This window comes from Polyodon spathula, chromosome 21 (genome assembly GCF_017654505.1).
Source record: "Polyodon spathula isolate WHYD16114869_AA chromosome 21, ASM1765450v1, whole genome shotgun sequence".
NCBI classification, from domain to species: Eukaryota; Metazoa; Chordata; class Actinopteri; order Acipenseriformes; family Polyodontidae; genus Polyodon; species Polyodon spathula.
The window spans coordinates 1,994,732-2,004,401 of record NC_054554.1 but is presented as its reverse complement, the minus strand read 5'-3'; the positions used below and the strand labels follow the sequence as shown (position 1 = coordinate 2,004,401).

The 9,670-nt window shown below is 38.1% G+C and overlaps 1 long non-coding RNA gene across 2 annotated transcripts; it reads right to left on the bottom strand.

The window, feature by feature from the left end:
- Nucleotides 1-691: 691 nt before the first annotated feature.
- On the bottom strand, nucleotides 692-9,536 carry LOC121296001. Of its 2 annotated transcripts, none has more exons than XR_005946998.1 (4): nucleotides 9,447-9,536; nucleotides 2,105-2,215; nucleotides 1,492-1,619; nucleotides 692-864 (listed from the first exon to the last, which is right to left on the bottom strand). It is a non-coding gene; the product is annotated as an uncharacterized LOC121296001 (long non-coding RNA). The 2 variants fall into 2 exon arrangements; XR_005946999.1 differs by having other exon boundaries at nucleotides 1,492-1,566.
- Between the last annotated feature and the right edge of the window lie 134 nt (nucleotides 9,537-9,670).

The following is a 9,670-nucleotide window of genomic DNA, read 5'->3' as shown; positions in this document are numbered from 1 at the left end:
TTGTTAATGTTTGTTATTACAGGAACTGTTACAAGAAACATGTTTGATTGCACTTAGAAAGTTAATTTACGAGGTTTTCCAAATACTTACTTTGAGACGCCGCTGTTTACAGTGGAAGTAAAGCCTAAGCAGACCTTGATAATACAATTAGACAAACATTGTGACACATTGACGGGTTCTCAAAGTGCTTGTCTAATTGAAACGCTTCTTTTTAGTTTTGCTGTACTTTCCACTGTATCTTACCATGCTAACCCCCCACAACAGAAGACCTTCTTGTCACGTTGTGGTCCTGGATTTCAAGTATAGCAAAACAACGATCACAACAGCTCCATTGTGCATATTCCAGATTGAAGACTCAACCTGGAACGCTAATGCATACAAAGCCAGTGCCAGTGTCAGATTACTTTTATCTTTACAGAAACTGTAGTTTTCAGAGAAGCCCTTATCTGTGTTATATTAAAACCACTGGCTTTGTTAATTCATCATTTCCTGGGAATTAAGATGGGAATTAAAGCAGAACATTTAACTAAATTGCCCTGACAAAGCTTTTCCGATCATCAAGGAGGGCTTTTGTGACTGGATTTTAACTTTCAGGCTGTTTTTCATGCTCTGAGCAAAAATGGTCAAGAAGGATGAGAACCGTGTTTAATACCATACAATAAATGCACAGAAAAGATAAAACTCACAAACAATAGCATCAAAGACCTCTTCGACTGCTTGCTCCCGTCGAAGAGCACTGGGCCAAAATCTCTCTGGGAACCAGAACAGTCAGAAACTCTGACAAGCTTAGTAGGGGTCTTGTGGCTACATCTTTGAAGCTTGCTTTTTTATTATTTTAATGCCAGCTGAAAGCTGTATATTTTCCTGAAAAAAAAAAATTAAAAAAATATTGTAGAAATATTTGGAGTATGCCTCAGAATTGCCCACTGCCCAGATTCACAAATAATTTTTGTTTTGCTGTTGGAAAACTAAAAACAGTCCAGATCCATAAACAAAAGTAATGTGTTCTATCGTGGTTAAAGTGTACTACAGCCTATTACATACAGTACAGCAGGGTGTCAAACTCATTTCTAAGAGGACAAAGTGTGTTCTGGCTTTCACTTCATCTGAGATCTCAGTTACTTCATTGATCTAATTATTTTATGATTTAAACACATTTACGTTTTTTTTTTTTTTTTTAATAGACTCTGCCCCTTCGGTAACAGTGAATATTGGAAACCATTAATTACATAATACTAGGCAAATATAAAATATGTAATGGAATATTTTGATTAATGAAGTAATTGAATTGAAGTTTAAGATAATATATGTTATATATATATATATATATATATATATATATATATATATATATATATATATATATTATATATACACAAATTTGTTTTCCAACAGTAAAACTAAATAATTTGTGAATATATATATAAGCTGCATGCATACTCCCTCCCACACTGTAACAGTCAATCACATTCCATTAAGGGATACGCTTACCATTTTATGATCTGGCTCACTGTTATTCAGCCTGGCTCCAGAAACTGAACAGGGTGATTCATGTGATGGTGACTCCTGGAAAGATTTCTCCATCTGAGTGACTCCCAAACCTCTTATTTTTTTAACCTCTCGTAACAGACAAAATATTTTTTTGTAAATAAAAAAAATCTACAGAATCTTGCAATTAAAAGTTTATAATCTTTATTATCTTGACAGAGGTAGAAACTTAATCTACTACAAATGTGGATGTGTTGAAGTATCTGACATTCGGGAAAGGAAATTAGCTATTTAAATTGAATAGGATTATAAATATCTTTAAAGAGCTACAGTAGAGAAGTTAGTATTATTTTTGATCAACTTGTAATTCTAACTTGATATGAAATTACATTAAATTATTTAGGGTTATTAAATATGGTCCGATAAAGAAAAAGTACATTACACCTGCTTCAAGATCTTTGATTGAAGAGCTGCTTGATCTTCCGCGGGCCCTAAACCCAATTTGAACTCATGAATGTGGTCTGACTAATAATTACAATAGTAATACTAATTAATGAGCTACAAGGACCTCTGTAGGCCAAAGGAAGGCATTTTGACTCTCCAAGCAATAACTAACCTTGATGTCAGAATCCAGGAAACAATCCTCATTTTCCTTTCTTTTTCTTTCTTTCCTTTGATGTTTTCTTTTCTGCCAATGTTTTCAATCGTTCTAACAGATCTTTGTTGTCTAAAAAAATGTCAGAATAATAACATCAGTTTTGTAGCTCTAGGTGTTCCTGGAGAGGAATTACAATAACATTGATATTTCTGAGATGTCATGTTTTTTGTTAATCTATTGTTCCTAAATGCTTTCATATTTAAGTCCTTCTAATCATCTGCCCATTTTCACGTTTGACCATCTGTCACAGAGAAAACTACATAGTGTTGAGCTGTAGTTTGAACTGGGTTGTGTTTCTATGTCTGTGCTGCTTGCAGTCACCCAACCAGGAGTGTAGCCTACAGACAGTTGCAGTGCAGTGCTTGCAATGGAGTGGAGCACCTAAAATGGTGCATGGATCGCATTCAGCACATGGCCAGTGCAGCGTGTAGCTTGCAGTATGGTGACACAGCCTACAGACCTGGAGAAGAGAGAAAAAAGAGAGAAGAAAAAAAACACTTTTATATATTTTATATATAACTGCACCTCGCTTTATGGGCGAGTGGTTCATTGTTCTTATCTGCTCAACAATAGGGTCAGATATCAAGCCTAATGGAGGAAGCACGCGGTTGTTGTTTTTGGACTGTCGGAAACACTTTGATATTCAGGGACAATGTATCGGTATCTAAAGAAAACAAAACAACATTCTAGACCTCAGACCGCAAATGTGTAGGCTGCAGATTGTGTGACTCCCTGAAGGAGCAGGATGCAGTCGTGGGACTCGGTGTTTGCAGACTCAAGATGACCGACTTCCTTTTAACCCTGGGAATGAATTGTCAGGCCAAACAGTACAGGGTACTCATTCCCATTACTTAGCGCCCTCACAGGTCGGGAGGGAGATTTTTCCACCAAAGATCATTCTATTTCTGTCACAGTGATATACTGTATAAAGTAATTTGTGTTATTTGTGTTGTGTTATATAATTCCTGTACTGCAGTACAGTTAGTTATGAAGATTGATAGATATATGTAATAAATAATCTTTAGAGGAATCCATGGTCCCTGACATTCATCATTGTTCATTGACAGTATAAAACTACAAGAGTGCAGTGGAAGGCACACCCAGGGGAGCGCCACCAGCACATTCAATCCAGAGATGTTTCACCATGTTTTACAGGCGTGTGTTTTCTTTAAATGTCTGGATTTCTATGTTGTACCAGTTGAATCTGTTTCCTGTAAAGACTGTTTGTTCTCCATGTTCCTCCCGACAGAAGTACACTTGGCTGCTGGTCAGTGTGTCCTTAGTTAACTTAGAAGCTGTTCCTGTGGTCCACTCATTGCAGCACAAATTCTTTTTTTCCTTTTTTCACCTGGTCTGCTTTTTTAGCTCCAGTTGCTTTATATGTGTAAGCCTGTTTTGCACAGCAAGGCCCATTCTAGCCCAGATGCTTACTGAACCAATTCATGAATGGAGCACAGAGGAGAGCTACAGCTCTCAACTAGTCTAACCAAAGGCAGGTACAGCAGAAGCACTGACGACACACATTTCACCCTCAAAGACCTATCTTATTCTTACTGATAGGCTTGAGTGCCTGTTGTGTAGAATTCTGTGCTTGAGACGAGCAAATTCATTGTCACTGCATTCAAATCCAGGCTTCCAGAGGTGAGAGGCTCCAATGTGTGCTTTGGGTGTTTTTGGCTTATCAGTGCCGGAACGTTAGACTTTTTAATTAGGAGTTTGCGGATTCAGTTTAAAATAAGGAAATTAAATCTCAGATCTAGCCTTATGTAATTATCTGTTTGTTTAATTTACTGGAGACGGCTGGCATTGTACCTGAAAAAATATTGCACATCTTCCAAGAAAATGCCATGCACCTTTTTTCATACTGATTAGAAAATTAGAAAAAAAATCTGCTAAGTTCTTTCATATTATAGCCAGTGATATAGAACACATTGTATTCTGGCTGGCTGAGAAATATTCAGCCATCTTAAAGAACTATGCTTCATTCATTTCTTGTCGGTGGTAATTGAAACTGAATACTAGTTTTCAGTGGAAACTCAAGACTGCTTATCAGTGTTCAGTTTTGAAGCCAATAAGCCCAGGTATCCTTGCCTCACTGGCTTCCCAAATTATTTCATTAAGAACCAATAATCCCTTTTTGTTTCCTCCAGTTTCGTCTCCTTGCAAAGTGTTTTCACTGCTGCAGATTTGTTTTCCGCAGAGTCCAATGTCAAGGTATTTTTAACAACAGGGCTGCCTATTCACTACTTGCTTGTGCAAATAATTAAATTTCACTAAAGCAGGAATCAAAACTCACATAGTGTGCAATAATGCATGAAAAGATAAGGCACAAGCAGCTCTTGCATTAAGATTATTAACAACTGTGTCTATGATGCTTGATTTATAGGACACTGTAGAATCGATGGAGGTAGAAAAAGAATGAATGATCATTGATGATCATCATATAAAAGTATCTCCAACAGCATGGGTAAATATCTATAGAGAACCAACATGGGCAAACAGGTAGTTTGTGGCAGTGAGGGTTGCAGGGGTGACGTCAGACCAGGGAAATGAAACAATAACACAGAACTGCAGGGCAAAACTGAGGCACAAGGGCGCTCAGCTTTGTATTAAATAATACAAATAAACGGATTAAACAAAACACTAAATAAAGGGCACACTGGCCAAAGTAAATTAACACACACAATAATACTTTCTCACAACAGGTACCATTGTTCGCTGGCCGGTGGCATTCACATTCACATTCGCTTTTGATCTCGCACTTAATTCCTAAAACTATTCCAAACTCTGAGCCTGGAGTGGGTCATTTATTCTGTGGGTGGAGCCTTAATTACCCATTAAATAATGACCTTATTAAGACTCCAGCCACATTGCCATGAGCTACTCCGAATTGAGATTCAACCCCATCCATGCCAACCAAATTTTAAGAGACCGGCTTTTTTTTTCAAATGATGGATGGCTTTCGTCCATCCGCACACAAACACATGATGACAATATAATAATAATAATAATGGGAGACAAATTGCATGATTTCAAAAGGCTACGCCAACACATTTTCTGTCAGAGACAATGCCCCAAGTAAGGTGGCAGCAATAGGGTTTGTCGGAAGGCGTGTTTGAGGGGTGTGCTTGGGTGTACAATGGGGAGGTGGTGGAAATTGGAAAATTGGCCGTCATTCCTGGAAATAATTAAATGAAATAAGGAGCGACCTAGAATAAAATATAATAATGCCAAACAAGACAAATGATGTTGCAGAGACCTTAATTAAATCTAGCCCTAAGCATTTCTGATTTGCAGCCAACATTCCTTCTTGTAAAAAGAATAATTGCTTTGAAAAACAAGCATAATAATGATTTTTCAAAGTGCAGAGCACAGAGGTGTCTGCTAAGTGTATAAATCTGACACGTACCACTGTACCTGCGTTATGCCCTGCACTGTGTATAATGATGCTCTCTGCATAAGGTGCACAATTACAAACTCATCTTCCACATAAAAATCCTATCAGTCACCTTCGATCAGGTCATCTCCACAATCTGAACCAGCACACCTTTACTTGGAGGTTTCTGAGCAACAAAGTAAGTGTTATGCAATTCTTTCCCCCAAGGTTCTATAGTCATTCTTTGCTGTCTAAGACAAATCACAAAATAAGAAATGCTCTTTTGCAGAGTATGATGTTTTCATATGAAGACGGGTTCGTACTGTAGATGAAACAATAAATATTCCATCCTCATGTTTAGCCAGCATGGGTGAAACTGTACTGCTGTTTAGGTCTTTGCCACATTGGCTGCAGGGGTGTCAGTTCTGTATAACGAACTTGCTGTATTACTCAAACCTGCAGCTTTAGAAACGCGGGATACAGTACACTGTACAATATCAGGTACTGAGGTTAAAACATTTATATATAATTCAACCTATGTTATGCATGGTCATACTTTCACTGTGCTTTACTAAACTATACTAGCTTTACTACACTCTAATGGTTGGTTTCACAGATCCTGATTAACACAATTCTTGGATTACCTAAGGTAACCAGGATTAGTGCTAACCGGGGCCTGTGAAACCAGCCATAAGGTTTTACTGTGGTATATAACTGCATATAAAACAAAGGGGTTTGCAGTGTGCCTGCACATGGATAATATTTGCTTCTGTTTCAGGAGGCTGAGTTCAACATTGCGGGAACTGTTTATCAATTTGTGTGGGATAGGCCGAGATTACAGACTGTTATTTGGATTTTAATCAAGTAACAAGAGTAATAATCGTTAAACAGCCCACACACTTAACCCTATTTGGAATGGAATTTGTCTTTTGCCAGTTCACTTGCCAGCGCCAGACCTGGCAGGTACAATAACTGGTTAATATGCCATTGCTGTGCCCTTTATTCCTATTGAAACTGCCTAGTGGTGGTATGAAAATGACAACGTGACAATGTGCTTTCAGATTCCGGGTCTAGAGGGGGGGACAGGGGGGACAGATGGAAATGTTTAGGGACCGACCATAAAATCTAAAAAACATGTGCCGTGCAGACTAATAACATCCAGGAGGTTGTGGACGAGAGAGGAATTCCCTCATGGCATTTGCCTTATGAATAGTATCTGAATTATTATGATGCTAAAACATTCAGAATACAGATATTGAGATGTCATATATTGTGTTACCAGGTACTGGAGATCAGAAGACATTGTGTATTACTGTTTTTTTTTGCAATGTTTTCAATATTTTTGATGCAGGGCTCAACAAGAAGGCTGGTGGTTTCTGCAATGGTGACTATTGTTACTACTGTTATTTGATTCGAACATATTTAGCAGGTGTGTGGGTCACAGAGTGTGAAATAGGACAGAGATTTCCTTTTTCCTGTTTGATCTGCTTTTATTTATCTGTCCTTAAACTAACAGTCTCTGCTGAAGCTGCACTATTGAAAAGAAGTAACAATCCAACAGCTGAGCTATAAGCCCAAGTGAAGCCCAGGGTAATCTTAAATCAAGAGATAAAGTTGAGTACAAGATAAATAAAAATGACAAAGATTGAAGAGGTCAGAAACAGATCCAAACTTGGATTTGTACAAGGGTTCCGTTCCAGTGCTATTCTGAGCTCCAGGCTTTATTCTATACTTTGTTTGTGTCAAATTCTAGAATAATGAATAGCATTGCATTGCAGCATATAACACAGTCAATCTAGCACAGGCGCTGGTGATACGGACTCACGCCACAAGTCTAAAATTATACAATTAGGTTTACAGTGCTTTTGAATTAGCTGCACAGTAAAACACAATTGCATGATCTAGTATTTAATGCAGGACACCTTGCAGTGTAAAAGGTTACAAGACCATTTCAGTTCAAAATCAAACAAAAAAGCATGTCTTGAAGTTTGAGGTACTGGGTGTGACATCACTCTGATGCTGTTGAGGGTTTCATTATAAATACTTAAAACTGCCTGTATCAGTTCAAATGTATTAAGTGTGAAGTATACTGCATGTTCTTTATTGGCAGTATTTTTGCCAAGAAAACCTCAGTTTCCAAACACAGGTTTTTATTGGAGCAGCATGAATTCAACAGCACACACCCTTAATGGCTAAACACTGAACCAGGCTGTACCCTTTTGCAGTTTACGCAACCCTTACAAAAAGGCAGCTGTTGTATTATTAACTAGTAAATCCGTTTCTACACAGCCACTGCTAGACATCTGTGGCAGACCACCAAAAAAAATAAAAAAATGCTGAACTGACCCTCCATATACAGATGATTGTCTTCCAGGAGATTTTACTTAGAGAGTCATTTTATGCAACTCATAGTTTTGTTTGTCTGCGGTTCTTCTGTACTTTCCCGTACCGCTGCCAGATTGTGATGAAAGGTGAGCAATACATTCAAGTTATTGGCCTGCTTGTGTTTAAAGTGAATTGGGTGTAGATGCTGACTGTATCTTTTAAAGAGTGAGCGGCCTGCGCCACTGACACACACGGGATGCATTCGCTTAGTCTTCTGCACATACATAAACCCTGTGGGCAGGTTTTCTGACTCCTTAACATCTAAACGTAGCTGCACCGCTTCCAGCTGCAACATTACAGCTATTTCCCAACGTGCTGTGTGCATTCCCTGTTGCATGTCCTGAACCTGACAGTGACTGTTTGTTCAACTGTAAAATCACATGTAACTGACTCATGGAAGATCATTTTTTAAAGATAATACAGTATTCTCACATTGGTCCCAGCTCTGTTTTTTCTACCTTGCACATACAGCAGGGGGCACGGTTGTGCTAGAAATGCTTAAAATGGCTCCACTGCTCCACCCATGGTCAAGCAGTGTTATTGCAGCAAGCTCTGCTACGTTGGTGCTTACTAAGACCACTGCTGTAATTGAAATGTACAAATGTCTAGAAATATGGGATACACTTAACTTTGAGCTAGGAATAGGTGTTAAAATAACAAATACTGTCTATGAGAGACTGTGTCACTGGTGCCCTCTTCAGACCAAACCAGTATATTTGTACTCATGCTTCTGCCTTGGCAAAAGGCGAATATCAATCTAATAAATGCACCCTTTACAATCTTAAAAGCGCCCCCTTCAAATCCTATTGCTTGTTTTGATAGCACAGTATAACTCTGTCTGCTCTTTTAATCTTTTACACATGAATACCACCAGAGCTGAAGCACATCATTAAAGGACCACAGGGCACTGTTTGTGATCTGGTACGAAATGTGTTCTGTTTGTTTCAAACCAAGCAATTGTGAAAGATTAATATATTTTGCAAATCGTGTCAAACACGTGCATCTAACACATAAGCATGGGGCATATGAAACGTGTAGCTAGGCTAAAAAGCATTGCTTGTGTCTCTGAATATTTTCTTATATTGAGTACACAGAAATGCCCCTCCAAGACCGCTCAGAGGACCAAGTGCAAATTGTTACCATGTCATCAAGTACCTACTAGTATGAAATACACAGTAATGTTTATCCTTTAATGTTCAGTGTTTTGATAAAAACATATTTAAATGAATTACTTGCTCGATATAAGTACAGTATGTCTCATTTAGATCAGGTTGATTTGCTAAAACAAAATGATCTAAACATGGCCCTTTACACTAAAAGCATATTTAGAACACCCACTTGTATAAAAAACAAAACAAAAAAACAAGCGGACAACATCTTTTGCATATTTAAAACTGGTCAATTCTTCATTTACAGAACATACTGAACTGGGATTGATGTAGAAATCTACCTACCTGCCTGGGTTCTGCTTGCCAAAAACAAACTATATTAAACTATTGTATGAACAAAGGTCCTCAAACAAAAGCAATGCATCTTCACCTGTCAGTTCATTGCTGGAGCACGATGACAGTGATATATTATCACCCTGGCAGTTCTCTGCATGCTCTTGGAACTGCTCTATAGATTGTGCTGTTTCCAACAGTGTACAGTCCACTGGAAAAAAAAAAAAAAAAACATTTAAATGCACTTAAAGTTTAGCCATTGGCCACAGATTAGATCTCTCTAAGCCCCTCCTGCTCCATATATAACCAGTGTGTGCACAA